Consider the following 15,609-nt stretch of genomic DNA (forward strand, 5'->3'; position numbering starts at 1 on the left):
CCAAAGGAGCTCAGTGACATGGCATCAGTAAAAGTGTTCAAACCCTTTCTGATTCCAGATCAAGTGCCCTTCCCCTCACCCCCACCTTTTCCCCTCACCGTAGTTTGGGTCTCAATGTGGATTGATGGGCAACTTCGGCTCCTTTGCTGCCCACCTTTTTTTTTCTTTTTTGTCATTTTTACAGGGCAATGAGGGTTAAGTGACTTGCCCAGGGTCACACAGCTAATGTCAAGTGTTTGAGGCTGGATTTGAATTCAGGTCCTCCTGAATCCAGGGCTGGTGCTTTATTCACTGCGCCACCTAGCTGCCCCATTTGCTGCCCTTTTAAAAGCCTGTGGTTAGGGGCAGCTAGGTGGCGCAGTGGATAGAGCACCGGCCCTGGAGTCAGGAGTACCTGAGTTCAAATCCGGCCTCAGACACTTAACACTTACTAGCTGTGTGACCCTGGGCAAGTCACTTAACCCCAATTGCCTCACTAAAAAAAAAAAAAAAGCCTGTGGTTGTCTCTGACCCAATCTAGTTGCCCACCAGTCATTGCCCACTCCCCTCCCCTTTGCTAGATCAGGCTAGCATTTATCAAGCACGTACTATATACCAGGCACAGAGCATATAACGTATGCCTGGGGATACAAGGAAAGGCAAAATCGGTCCCTGACAACATGAGAACAAGATATAGACATGATATAGATATAGATGGGGGGGTGGTCTGGGGCGGGGCGGGGGAAGGCATTGAGATTAAGGAGAACTGGAGAAGCCTTCCTGTAGAAGGTGGGACTTTAGCTGAGTCTTGAAGAAATCCACGAGGCAGAGATAAGGAACAGGAGAAAGCCGGGGACCATGTCATGGTCGAGGAATGTGCAGGCCAGCGTCATTGGCTCATTGTATACGCAGAGGGATGTAAGATGCTAGAATATCGGGAAAGGTAATCAGGAGCCAGGTAAAGAAGAGCTTCGAATGCCAAACAAAAGATGAACGGTCCCTTTCCCATGGCGGGGGGTGGGGGGGTGATTGAAAAATCAGCTTTCCAAAGTCCTTCCAGAAACAGGGGTGCCCCGTACAAAATCCGCTTTCTACATGAATACCTTTGTGGTGAGTTTGCCGTGCCTCCCCACATGCCTCAAAAGTGCTCATGGGAAAAGGATGCCAGGGCTTTCTAGGAGTTGAGAATGGCAGGCTTCCACGGAAGGACCCCTCAGGGACCTTTTCTTCCTGCCTGCTCTCCACCCCAGAAGCCACACCTAAGAGACAATCCTGGCAGCTCTCAGCCTCTTTTCCCCACCCACCCTTCTTTTGCCCCTGGGGTAGGGGTGGGGGGGGGGTCTGGATTTAGTGTTGACTCAGTAGGAGGGGAGCCCATGGACCTGAGTCACACCGCCTCCCACCGCCCTTCTAGAACCACCTGATTATTGCTATAGGAATTTTTTCCTCGTCTTCCTCCCTACTCACTCTGCCTGTCTCTGTCTCTTTCTGTCCCTCTCTATTTCTTTATCCACCCCCTTTCCCTCTTCTCTTCTTCTCTCCCCTTCTCTTTCTTTCTTTTCCCTTGCTCTCTCCTGTTCCTCTTTCCCCTCCCTTCTTCTCCTTCCCTGCTCTGTCTCTTTATTCTTTCTGTTTCCCTGTCTGTCTTGGTCCCTCCTCTCTCCCTCCCTCCCTCCCTCCCTCCCTCCCTCCCTCCTCTCTCTGCTTTCTCTCCCCACCATTGGCTCCACCTTCCCTGACAAGACCCAACAACATTCCTCTCGGTCTGGGTTCCTTCTTGTACTGGAGCTGATCTTGGCTCTGTGGCTGCCATGGAATTTCTTGCTGTAGAATGTCCCTGAGTTTCCAAGGAACTGACCCCTGGCTAGGGGCTTTCCCAAGCACCCTGTGCTCTCTTCCTCTCCCCCCCCCCCAGATCTTCTGATTTACAGTCGGATGCCCCACTTCTTGGGGCCTTGGCTGTTTTCCAGTTCCCCAACAGTGCCAGCTCTGCCACTAACTTTCCTATCAGTCTGAATTCTCTATTGAAATGAAAACATCACTGGGAGAACAAGTGAGCACCTTTAGCCCTGAGTCAAGTGATTGTGTTCACAGCTAATTTTAGGGTTCTTACAAAACATTTTGTGTGTTACCTCATTTGATCCTCACAATATCCCTGTGAGACTCGCTATTAGCTCTTATTATTCCTCTTTTATCAATACTTTTTTTTTTTTTTGGTGAGGCAATTGGGGTTAAGTGACTTGCCTAGGGTCACACAGCTAGTAAGTGTTAAGTGTCTGAAGCCGGTGCTCTATCCACTGTGCCACCTAGCTGCCCCAATGCTTTTTTTTGTTTGTTTTAAGTGAGGCAGTTGGGGTTAAGTGACTTGTCCAAGTTCACACAGCTAGTAAGTGTCAAGTGTCTGAGGCTAGATTTGAATTCAGGTCCTCCTGACTCCAGGGCCAGTTCTCCATCCACTGCACCACCTAGCTGCCCCTTCTATCCCCCCTTTTTTAATAGATGAGGAAACTGAGGCTGAGAGAGATTAAATGATTTGCCCAGGTCCACATAGCTAGTGATTGTCTTAGGTGGAATTTGAACTTAGGTCTATCAGGACTCAAAGTCTCCACCCTGACATTCAGCTGTCTCTACTTCTATTATCAATTAACAAGGTGGTTGTTTGTCTTTTGATCTCGAAGAGGACCATGACATGGGGAGGTGACATCATGACTCGCAGTGAATTGGATTGAAGTGAGGGAGAGCTATCTGGGGCCAGTGGCAAGACGACTGGAGATGGCCCTGGATGTTTAAGGCAATTGGGGTTAAGTGACTTGCCCAGGAGCACATAGCTAGTGTCTGAAGTGAGATTTGAACTCAGGTTCTCCTGACTTCAGGACCAGTGCTCACACCACCTAGCTGCCCTATCAATTAACACAGGGTAAGCAAAGGGAATGGTTGTTTCTGGCAGGTTCCAATTAATCAAGAAGAGACAGTATAGACCTCATGTGTGGTCGAGAAATTAGTGGGTAAAGACGAGGAGAATGAGTGACTTGGAGAACATGGATATTAACAGCCAGCATGTATTTAAATAAATAAAGGATGTCACACATGGCCTCTCACTTGGTCCTCAGGACGACCCTGAAAGGTAAGTGCTATTATTATCCTCCTTTTAGAGATGAGGAAACTGCGGTTAAGGAAGCTTAAGTGACCCCCCCCCCCAGGGTAAGTCCACCCCTAGCCCCATCCAGGGACACTGGTCTGCTTTCTGTAACTCCTAGAAGACACCCTCATCTCTCAGGTGAGCATCCCTTTAGTTACCAGGGTTGGTTTTCTTTTGGCGGGGGGGGGGGGGGTGCTGTCCCAGAAGGAGCTGCTGTAGATACTTTTTGTCTTCATGGGTCCTTTTGTCTCCTATCCTTTGCAAGACCACCTGGCTTAGGAAGGGAAGGAAAGGGGCAGCTAGGTGGCGCAGTGGATAAAGAGAGAAAGAGTTGGGATAAAGCACCTGCCCTGGATTCAGGAGGACCTGAGTTCAAATCCGACCTCAGACACTTGACACTTACTGGCCGTGTGACCCTGGGCAAATCACTTAACCCTCATTGCCCAGCAATGAAAGGAAAAAGGACAGAATTTCAGGCATGGAAGCATCAGCTGATCCATCCTCGGGACCCCCGGGATCATTGGGGAGCTTGGCCTGAAAGCAAACCAAGACCTATCTCCCTCCCCACTCCCAATCCCATTCCTTCTGGTTCTGAGCTGGGGGAAGTCACTCCCAGGTCTCCCCAGCCCTGGCCATGGATTCATCCCATAGCGCCTCTTCCTCCTTCGGCGCTGCCTGTTTGCTGGGGGTGGGGGAGGTGGATGGGGGGGAGAAAATGACGCACAGTGGTGTGACCTTGGCCTGCCACCTCCTCCTTTCCCTCTCTGGGGCCCACTGGAGATGGGGAGGGGCCAGGAATAGACAAAGCAGGATCCCAAGAGGCCGAGGCTGCTTGGGGGTAGATCAGCTTTCCCTGGGGCCCCATGCCCGAAACTGGGTGGGATGTGTCTGGTGGGACTTCCTGCATGCTTTGGGTTGTGGGAGCCTGATTTTAACCTCTCTCCTCCTCCATTTCTTCTGGGCCTCTGGTCTGAGGTCCCTGCAGCTAGAATTCCTCGAGTCAAGACCTTTGCCCTGATTTATTCCCTTTTGCATTCCTGCTTCCTTCCTGCTGCCTCCAGCTGAGCTGATCATTTCCCATACTCCCTAGTCTCCTAGTACCTCCTCTAAGGAGGACCTAAAGTGGTAGAGAAATCACCCAGGGCAGTACTGGCACCGTTCTGCATCCCAAACATCTCACCCAGTGACCTCCATCTGACTGGAGGCTCTTTCAGGGGATCGTAGATTTAGAGCCAAAAGGTACCTTGGAGGTTATTAAGCCCTATCCCCTCACTTTACAGATTAGGAAACTGAGGCAAATAGAGTTGATTGACCCACGGTAGTAGTTGGGCAGAGGTGGGATTTGAACCCATGTCTTACTGAGCACTACTCATCTCTATTCTGTGGTATTCCTCAGACCAGGGATATTCTGAATGTGGTCTGCATTCACCCCAGGGCACTCATCTTTTAACCAATTGCTCTGTTATTGTTATCATTGTTCAGTCATGTCCAACTCTTCTTGACCCTCCCTGGACCCTAGCACACCAGTCCCCTCTCCCCGCCCCCCCACTATCTCCCAAGTCTATCCAAGTTCATGTTCATTGTTTCCATGACACTATCTATCCATCTCATCCTCTGCCATTTCCTTCTCATTTTGCCTTCGATCTTTCCAAATATCAGGGTCTTTTCTAGTGAGTCCTATCTTCACTATGTGGCCAAAGAATTTAACCTTCAGCTTCAGTATCTGACATTCCGGTGAACAGTCTGAATTAATTTCTTTAAGTATTGATTGATTTGATCTTCTTATTTTCCAAGGGACTTTCAAAAGTCTTCCCCAGCACTGCAATTGGAAATTGTACATTTTGTGGCTCTCATCTTTCCTTATAGTTCAACTCTCACAGTCATACATTGCTAGTGGAAAAACCACAGCTTTGACTATACGGACTTTTGTCAGCAAGGTGATGTCTCTGCTTTTGGGTATGTTGTCCAGATTTGCCATAGCTTCCCTTCCAAGGGATAAAATTTCATGGCTGCAGTTGCTGTCTGGAGAGATCTTTGTGCCCAAGAATATAAAACCTGACACTGCTTCCATTTCTTCTCCTCTTTGCCAGGAAATGACAGGACCAGTTGCCAAGATCTTAGTTGTTTTTTTTTTTTTGTATTAAGCTTCAAGCCAGCTTTTACTCTCTTTTCTTCCATCCATTTAATTCCTCTTCATTCTCTGCTGTCAGAAAAGTATCATATGTAAGTCTAAGACTGTTGATATTTCTCCTGGCAACCTTCGTTGGGTCTTTTGATTCATCCAGCCTGGCATTTTGCATGATGTGCTCTGTATATAAGTTAAATAAATAAGGTGACACTATACAGCCTTCTCACGATCCTTCCCAATCTTAAATCTATCAGTTATTCCACGTTCAGTTAACTTGTATACAGGTTTCTTAGTTGACAAGTAAGATGGTCTGGGGCTCCCATCTCTTTGAGGATTTGCCACATTTTGTTGTGATCCACACAATCAGAGGCTTTAGTGTAGTCAAAGAAGCAGAATTAGATGTTTTTATAAAACTCCCTTGCTTTCTCCATAATTCAGTGAATGTTGACAATTTGGTCTCCGGTTCCTCTACCTCTTTGAAAACCAGCCTGCTCTTCTGGTAATTCTTGGTTCACATATTGCTGAAGCCTAGATTGCAGGATCTTAAGCATAACCTTGCTGGTCTGTGAAATGAGCGCAATTGTTAAGTAATTTGAACATTCTTTGGCATTGCCTTTCTTTAGGATTAGGATATAAACTGATCTTTTCCAATGCAATGGCCACAGTTGAGTTTTCCAAATTTGCTGGCATATTGAGTGCAGCAGCACTTGAGTAGCATCATCTTAACCTTAATTTTCCTGTGCCTTAATTTCCCAATCTGTAAAACTAGTCAGCTAGGTGGTACAGTGGATAGGGCACCCAGCCTGAAGTCAGAAAGAACTAAGTTTAAATCCAGTTTCAGATACTTACTAGCTATGTGATCCTGGGTAAGGAATTTAACTTCTGTTTGGCTCAGTTTCATTATCTGTAATATGGGGATGATAATAGTACTTATCTCTCAGGGTTGTTATGAGGATCAAATGAGATAATAATTATAAAGCACTTAGCACAGTGAATATTAGCTATTATCATCCTTACTTTCTAGAGTTGTTATGAGGCTCAAATAAAATAATGTATGCTAAATGCTTTACAAATTTTTAAAGTGTTCATATAAATGCTGGTTACTAATTTACTACCACTACCACTACCACCACCACTACCACCACCACCACCACCACCACCACCACCACCACCACTACAATTACTGCTACCACTACCACTACTACTGTTATAATGCATACGAGATCCAAGGTGGTCTGTGTTAGTGCTTAGATGGGATGCCATCTGGGCTCAGTCATTGCACATTTGTAGGAATATTCTCCTCCTAGTGCACTTAAGTCTTTTATTTGTTTTCCTTTGGCCCTAAGGAGATGACTCATGGAGAGGGACACTCAGCAGAGTAATTTCTGATCATCCTGGTAGAAGGGGATGACTCTTCCACTTTCCTCCTCTGGCATATTAGTAATCCCCCCTTTTTTTTTGAAGGGGCAGAAGATTAGAGATAATATGAAGGGTTCTTTTTTTTTTTTTTTGGTGAGGCAATTGGGGTTAAGTGACTTGCTCAGGGTCACACAGCTAGTGTCAAGTGACTAAGGCCGGATTTGAACTCATGTCCTTTTTTCCTTTTTTTTTTTTTTGCAGGGCAATGAGGGTTAAGTGACTTGCCCAGGGTCACACAGGTAGTAAGTGTCAAGTGTCTGAGGCCAGATTTGAACTCAGGTCCTCCTGAATCCAGGGCCGGTGCTTTATCCACTGCGCCACCTAACTGCCCCCTGAACTCATGTCCTTCTGACTCCAGGGACACTGCTCTATCCACTGCACCACCTAGCTGCCCTATATGAAGGGTTCTTAAAGGCAGATGTCACCCCCCATTAATCTGATTTTCTGTCCAAGGGCAAGATCAGAGCAGAGCTGCTTCTTTCTTAATGAGAGTGTGGACAGTCAATTCTAGTGCTATCTTAAAATTTCTACACCATCTGCCTCCTTCTCTGTATGTCCTGTTTTTCTTTTTTTCTTTCCATATTATTTGGGTTTTCTTAGGGCAACTAATGCTTCATTAATTAGTTAATTAATTAATTTTGCAGGGCAATGTTGTCTCCTTCTTTGGATCATTTCCAGGACCTTAAGATCTTCAGAGAGATGATTTGTGTGTATGTGTGTGTGTGTGTGGGAGGGGGATGAGGGTTAAGCGACTTGCCCAGGGTCACACAGCTAGTGAGTGTCAAGTGTCTGAGGCTGGATTTGAACTCAGGTTCTCCTGACTCCGGGGCGCCACCTAGCTGCCCTTGGGATGAACATTTTAAAAATGATACAGGAGGGGCAGCTAGGTGGCACAGTGGATAAAGCACCAGTCCTGGATTCAGGAATACCTGAGTTCAAATTCGACCTCAGACACTTGATACTTACTAGCTGTGTGACCCTGGCCAAGTCACTTAACCCCAATTGCCTCACCAAAAAAAAATGATACAGGAGCAAGGGGGTGCGTACTTCGGATTCAATAGATGACCCCAGACAAGCTCTACCAAGTATGACTCTTAAGCTAGAGACTGTGATGACAGATAATAAAATTAACCCCCGGGTACCAACTTCTGGTGATGAGTTCTGTAATATTTCATTTGGTCGATGCCCAGATGATAGGCATGTCATTCATTGCTGGGCCCATGTTCCAAAGTCTTTCAGCTTGGTGGGCCCTCCCTTTGGGCACAGCCTCTAAGCACTCTGGGTCAATGTATGCCATGATGAGGCATCCAACTTTACCAGATGATACGGAGGGTGATGAATGGGGCAGGTATTTGGGGAATGCTTGTTCAATTGAGTTGTGATATCTTGTGTGTGTGTGTGTGTGTGTGTGTGTGTGTGTGTGTGTATGCATTGATACTCTAATTGTGATTTCCTGGGGTGAGCCCTCCCTTCCCTGATGCAGCCGGACATCCCCCTGCAGCTGAGCACATAGATGGCCTCTGAGAGCTGCCCACACTGAACTGGCCAAAGACTCTTAGAACTCTTAACTGTTAGAACTTTTCTAGGCTGGTCCTTAGCACAAGGTGTGAAGGCCATCAGCCTTTCCAGCTTGGTAGAACTGGCCAAAGCTTGTGGTCTGCTGGGATAGCTTTGAATACCCAGGACTATCTTCCCCTCTCAATGAGGCATCCGAGGAGGATTTTTTTTTTTTTTTTTTAGTGAGGCAATTGGGGTTAAGTGACTTGCCCAGGGTCACACAGCTAGTAAGTGTTAAGTGTCTGAGGCCGCATTTGAACTCAGGTCCTCCTGACTCCAGGGCCAGTGCTCTATCCACTGCGCCACCTAGCTGCCCCTTGAGGAGGATGTTAATAGAGGATGTCTTCTTAAATTTTTGGACCTGACCAGTGTTATCATTTGTGTAGGAAATTTCCAGGGAAGAAACTTCTTCTGCCAATGCAGACCTGTACCTTCTCTGTGACCTGGAAAAAGTCACTTCCTCAGCATTAGTTTTTGCATCTGTTAAAATGGGAATAATTATAACCCCTTCCTCAAAGGGTTGCTCATTGGATCAAATTACACAATATAAGCAAAGTGCTTTGTAAGTTTTAAAATGTCATCTAAATGCCAAGCACTACTAACATTATTGTTGTCAGAATCTTGGGGTGTTGTCTGGGGCCCTGTAATAACCAGTATATGTCAGAGGCAAGCCTTGAATGTAGATCTTCCTCCCAGATAGGGTCTCCCCACTTAGGTGCTGCCCTTATTTTACAGATGGGGAAACTGAGTCTCAGAGAACCCAAGTGACTTATAATCATCACACATATAAGTGCCTGAGGCAGGATTTGAATCCAAGTCTCCTCGAAGCCAGGTCCTGAATCTTGTACATGCATTTATACATGCATGTCTATTTGGGTATGCACATGGATGTGTCTGTGTTTTATATTAGAGCTTGTGTTAGAATTTTGGAATGTTACTACTCCCAGAAGGGGACTTGGAAATCGTTTCATCTTCTTCTTGTGTTTGACAGAGTAGATAACAACCCCAGAGCATCAGTGACTGGCCTCCCAAGTAAAAAGTGTCAGAGCTTGCATTTGAACCCAAGACTCTAAATCCACCACACCTGTGCCACACATGTTTACATGTGTGCGTGTATGGAAGCAAGTCGGATACTAGAGTGCAAGCCAGCCGCTGCAGCTGCTGCCGACATACAGGTACAGGATGCCCCCAAAATCTTAGGGCATTTTTGTGCCCCAGGAATTTTGGGACACCCCCTACTTTACTTTAGGCCTGTTGACTGACTGACAGATCACAGTAAACCTATTCTGGAAAGATACCTTTTTTTAAACTCTTTTTTTTTTTTTAAGTGAGGCAGTTGGGGTTAAGTGACTTGCCCAGGGTCACACAGCTAGTAAGTGTCTGAGGCCAGATTTGAACTCAGATACTCCTGACTCCAGGGCCAGTGCTCTATATACTGCATCACCTAGCTGTCCCAGAAAGATACCTTTTTGAAGCATATTTGGTTCTCTGAAGGAATCCTACCATTAATCTGACCATTTTGTAAGCCAGATACTGTAACCCTGCCCCTCCCTCATCAATGGCTTCAATGGGTCTGCGCACACTGGAGCCGGCCTGCTTGGGACTCTTGGCTCTGGCTTTTAGGGTGAGCAGAGGGACCTCAAGGTAGCCATTGTACTCATGGCCACGGGGGAGCAGTGCATGCAGGCTTGTGCCCGTCCAGTCGTGGTGGCTGGGTTTGAGGCCCCAGGGCTGAAAACAGCATCCTTGGGGAAGTGGGAAAAGAGCTACATCCTGTTTGGCGAGTCTAACTCCCTCTGCCGGTTCTATTTACTGTCTCCCTTGAAACTGACTGTTCTCCCCAGGGGCGGGGACTGACCCAGCTCTCACCCAGGGCCAGTGGTTTCTGTGCCAGCAGGCATCCTTCCTACTGAATCCCTGGCTCCCAGAGTTCTTTCTGGGCCTGGCTGGGGTGGGCGGCTGCTGTGACAGCTAGTGCTGCTGCTGGGGCCCTGGGCTTTGGAGGAGGGAACTAGCAGGGGCTGCCAGGGGCAGGACCGGGGGCTTGATACTCCTTCCAGGGAATGGGCTCCTTGGGGGGCTGAGCTCATGCCAGGGCATTCCATTGCCTGAGGGATTCTGGTCAGAGGAAACTTGAGGCTAGAGGTCAGGAACCAGAAGGGGTGGGGACTAGGGCCGTGGGCAGGATGGAGCCAAGGGAAGGATGATGGGCAGGCAGGAAGAACTCATTTCTATGAGAGGAAGGGATCAAGAGAGGGAGAAAGAAAAGGCAGGGACACTGAAGGAGAGGGAAGAAAGATTTGGGGAAATCTTTAGATCTGGGGGGTACTCATTGCCCCAAAATGTGTTCGACCTTGGTTCCGGTTCTGATTTGGGTCTGCTGATGGCACTTGACCTCATTCCAAGGGCAAGGAAAGAAAATCTGGGCTGGAAACTGATTGCCCTGAGTATAACCCTTCACGAAGTTCTCTTCTCCAAACTCTTCTTCCTTGTCTGACCCCTAGAATAAGGCCTTCTTGCTGCTGTTAGGGGACACTTACTTGTCTGGACCTTGAAGGCAGAGAACCTAGGGAGGGTAGGGACAAGAGGAAAGTGGTCCCCAAAGTCAGAGTGTGATCGATCCAGGTCTAGGATGGAGGCTCTCTTTGAAATATCTTAGAATTGTGCATTGATGGAGGGAGTTTCCTCAAATATATATTTTTTTTTAAAAATGGGATTGGCACTTCCAATCTCTTCTAGGTTGGAAGTAGAGCAGCCACTCATGGGCTTGAAGGTAAGTTTTCACCTGCTCTATTTCTGACCAAGGCTGGCTGGTTTGCATCTTCGTAGACAGCCTGATAGGGTGGGAGTGGGGGCTCAGGAGCTTACCAGATGGTAAGTGTTGAACATAGTGTAGACACCTGATCTGCTTCAGGCCTCCTTTAGCAACTCAGAACACCCTGGGGGCTCAATTGATACACCTGCCTCAGCCTCCCCAAGCAGAGATGGGGAGTGTGGACCACTATCCCATGTCCCTCTCCTGTTAAGAGACCTCAGTGGTCATCTAGCCCCATGGTCTCAAACTCAAATAAAAATGGGTGGGGGCAGCTGGGTGGCACAGTGGATAAAACACCAGCCTTGGATTCAGGAGGACCTGAGTTCAAATCTGACCTCAGATACTTGACACTTACTAGCTTCATGACCCTGGGCAAGTCACTTAACCCTCACTGGCCCCCCTCCCCCCCCCCCCACAAAAGCAATGGGGGCCACGACTCCATACATAAGAATCCAGGCAGGCCACGTTTTGATCTAGGGTTTTTTTTTTTTTTTTTTTAGTGAGGCAATTGGGGTTAAGTGACTTGCCCAGGGTCACATAGCTAGTAAGTGTCAAGTGTCTGAGGCTGGATTTGAACTCAGGTCCTCCTGAGTCCAGGGCCGGTGCCCTATCCACTGTGCCACCTAGCTACCCCTTGATCTAGTTTTAAGATGTAAGAGCAGCTATGTTTTATTGTACTTTTCTTCATTTTGTTAAATATTTCTCAATTCCATTTTCATATGGTTTGGGCCACACCTGGCAGTGTTGCAGGACACCGGCCTGACATCTCCATCTAGTTTCTGTCTCACACCTGAAAAAGAGTGACCATAGTAATACCCCCAACAAAGGGTCACGGAACTCCTTCTCAAAGGCCTCAAGAGAAGGCCAACTTAGCACCTCCAGAGGGGGCCCATTGCATTCATGGATACCTCTAAATGCTGGAGCAGAGGAAGATCAGTGTGCAATTGAGCAGAGCCTCTCAGAAGGAGGCTCCCCTGGTTCCAAACGATGCTCTGGAGAGGAGAAGGAGGAGGAAGAAGGGGGAGGGGAGGAGAGGAGGAGGAGAAGGAAAAGGGGGAGGAGGAGGAGAGGAGGAGGACAGGGAGAGGGAGGAGGAGGAGAAGTAGGAGGAAACGACAGTGGAGGAATGGGTCTGCAGTTTAACAGGCACTGACAGATCTCCCAGGTGGCTCCCTCCCCACTCTCTGGCCAAATCGTAGAACTCCAGCCCTGGCATAGCCCTGAGATTCTGCTTGCTTCACCCATTTCATAGAGGAGGAAACCAAGGCAAAGGAATATTTGGTGATTTGCTATAGGATGAAAACTTCTCGAGGGCAGGGCCTGTCCAGCTTTTGTGACTGTGCCTGCCCAGCATGGTCCTTGAGAAATGTTTGTTGATTGCGCAAGGTCGAACAGGTTGAGTGACAGCTTGGACTGAAATCCAGGTCTCATAGGATCAATTGCTTCAGAGCTAAAAGAGAACTCAGAAGTCACCTAGTTCAACTTTTCACTTAACACTTGAAGAAACTGAGGTCAAAGGAGACTCCATGATAGTTAAAAACAATAGCTCACATTTATATAGGGCTTCCTATGTGCCAGGCGCTGGGCTAAGCATTTTATATTTATTTTTCTCTTTTGATCCTCACAATTATTATTCCCATTCTATAGATGGGGAAACTGAGGCAAACAGGTTAAATGACTTGCCCAGGGTCATAAAACTAGTGTCTGTGGTTGGATTTGTTTTGTTTTGTTTTGTGAGGCAATTGGGGTTAAGTGACTTGCCCAGGGTCACACTGCTAGTAAGTGTTAAGTGTCTGAGGCCAGATTTGAACTCAGGTACTCCTGACTCCAGGGCTGGTGCTCTTTCCACTGTGCCACCTAGCTGCCCCTGTGGTTGTATTTGAACTGAGATCTTCCTGACTTCAGGCCCAGTGTATCACATAGAGGCCACTAAATGACTTGCCTTGGGACATATGGTGTAAAAATCAGAAGTGGGGGGGATTTGAACCCAGGTCTTCTGACTCTAGGTGAGTGCTGTTTCTACTGTACCACAATTCTCTCCTTGACTCCTAGGCTTATTCTCCCAGCATTACATGAGCTTTAGTCCATCAGCAATGACCCTTGGCATCCACCCAGAGGACCACCCAGTCCCAGAGGCCAATCAGCATTTATTAAGCACCCTGCTGTATGCCAAGACTATTAGATGCTTTTAGGGGAGGGACAGACACCAAACTGCACCAAACAGGATCGTGGCTCCCAGGAGCTGAGAAGTGATAACCCATCACATTACAGATCTATCACAGAGGAATTAACTGAATTCTCTTTGGACTCATGACAGCAGGTAGGTCAATGGACCTGAGTGTCAGGAGACTGGAACTCTAGTACCTTTTATGCCATTCATTGCTAGAACAACCTCGGGTAGGTTACTTTTCTCTGGGCCTCGGTTTCTCCATCTGTCAAATGAGCGGTTTTAGTTAACTGGACTTGAAGGTCCCCTCCGACTCTGACTTTTCATGATTCTAGTCTAAGGATTGTGGTGGGGGGTGGTGGTGTCATGGGACAGCCTAAGAGCAGCCTGTGTGCATAGAAAACTACCAACCAGCCAATTTCTTTCTCCTCCCTGTCTCCCGCCTCTCCATGCTGGGGTCTGGATCTAGGGGACCTTGACAGGAAAAGGCTACTTGGGACCTTGGATCCTCCATCTGTAAAATGACCCTCTGGGCTTGGTCCAGTGCTTGGGTTCATCTAACTCCTAGCCCAGGTGGCTGGGGGTGAGGTCACTCCTAAAAGCCCCCAGACAGGCAAAAGGATTCCATGAGTTATCCCAAGAACCCATTTTGATCCTTTACTGTCTTTCCCTTGTTTTTTTTTTTTTTTTTAGTGAGGCAATTGGGGTTAAGTGACTTGCCCAGGGTCACACAGCTAGTAAGTGTTAAGTGTCTGAGGCTGGATTTGAACTCAGGTCCTCCTGACTCCAGGGCCGGTGCTCTATCCACTGTGCCACCTAGCTGCCCCTCTGTCTTTCCCTTGTAATAGACTGCAGTCATTGCAGCTAATTACCATCCCATGAGACAGTGGATAAGGGTGGACCCTGGTTTGAACACTCCCTCTTGATACTTACCAGGTTGGTAAGCCATATCATCATTGTGAGCCTCTGTTTCCCCATCTGGGAAATAGGCCTACAACACCTTGAGTGCCTACCTCCCATGGCAAGACTCCAATGAGATCATGCACAAAACGTACTTTGTGGAACATTAAATTACTGCTGGAAGGTCAGTTATCACTTTATCTTTATGTAATATCCCTTTTGGGTGGAGAAGATTTATGCTTCCTTCTATTTCTCCCCCCTGCCAAACTAGTTTGGAAGTCAGAAGACCCAGGATCAAATCTTGGCTCTATCACTTTTTAGTTAGGTGACCTGGGGCAAGTCAATTTACCTCATTGGGCCTGTTTCCTTGTCTGTGAAATGGGGATAATAATGTCTGTGCCTCAAGCCTCACAGAGTTATCATTAATCTTAAATGTTAAAACCTTGGACCTAGGACCTAATGGATGTTTGCTCTCTTGGGTTTTGTGGGCAGGTAAGGGTGGTGGTGGTGTTGTCATTTGTTCTTCGTTCTCGAAGAAGACCATGATGTTGGGAGGTGATGTCAGGATTTGCACTGAATTAGATTTAAGTGAGTGAGGGCTGTGTAAAGTCACCAGACTCACTCTCTCCTCCAGACCCACCTGGGTCCAGTGGCAAGAGAGAGATCAGGACGACTGGAGATGGCCCCTGATGTTTGAGGCAATTGAGGTTAAGTGACTTGCCCAGGGTCACTCAGCTAGTAAGTGTCTGAGGCAAGGGCTACTTTTGGGTTGTATGAAGTATCCTGGATTAGGTGTCCAAGGACCTGAGTTTGAATCCTCCACCATATGCTTCAGGTTTCTTATTATGCCTCACACCCCCTCCCCAACCGGTCACATGCTGTTTGATCCAGTGACACTGGCTTCCTGGCTTCTACTCCAACAAGGCTGTCTATCTCTTGCCTCTGGGCATTTTTCTCTGGCTGTCCCTCAGGCCTGGAATTTCCTCCCTCCTGGTTTTTGCCTCCTGGGGCTTCCTTCAAGCCCCAGATAAAATCCCAGGAAGCCTTTCTCAACCCCTCTTACCCCTAGTGCCTTCCCTCTGCTGAGTCGTTCCCATTAGACTGTAAGCTCTTTGTTTTCCCCAGGGCTTGTCCCAGTGAGAATGACTTGGCTGCTGGGCTTCCTCTTTCCCCCGACTTAGTGGTCTAAAGGCAGCTCAGTGGGTAGAGCCTTGGAGTCAAGAATCCCTCAATTGAAATCCTGTCTCAGATGCAGGCTAGTTGTATGACCTGGGCAAGTCACTGGGCCTCAGTTTCTGCAACTCTAAATGGGGATAATAAGAGTACTGCCCACCCAGGATTGTTGTGAGGAGGGAGGGGTAATATATAAAAAGTGCTCCATGATGTTATTGTTATTGTTATTATTATTCCCTAGGCCAAGACTATCGTGTAGTAGGAACAATAGTGGCTTATGGGTCAGAGAACTGCTGTGTGACTGGTCTGGTGTCTCTCCTTCTCTGGATGTT

Source organism: Dromiciops gliroides, chromosome 2, assembly GCF_019393635.1.
Source record: "Dromiciops gliroides isolate mDroGli1 chromosome 2, mDroGli1.pri, whole genome shotgun sequence".
NCBI lineage: Eukaryota > Metazoa > Chordata > Mammalia > Microbiotheria > Microbiotheriidae > Dromiciops > Dromiciops gliroides.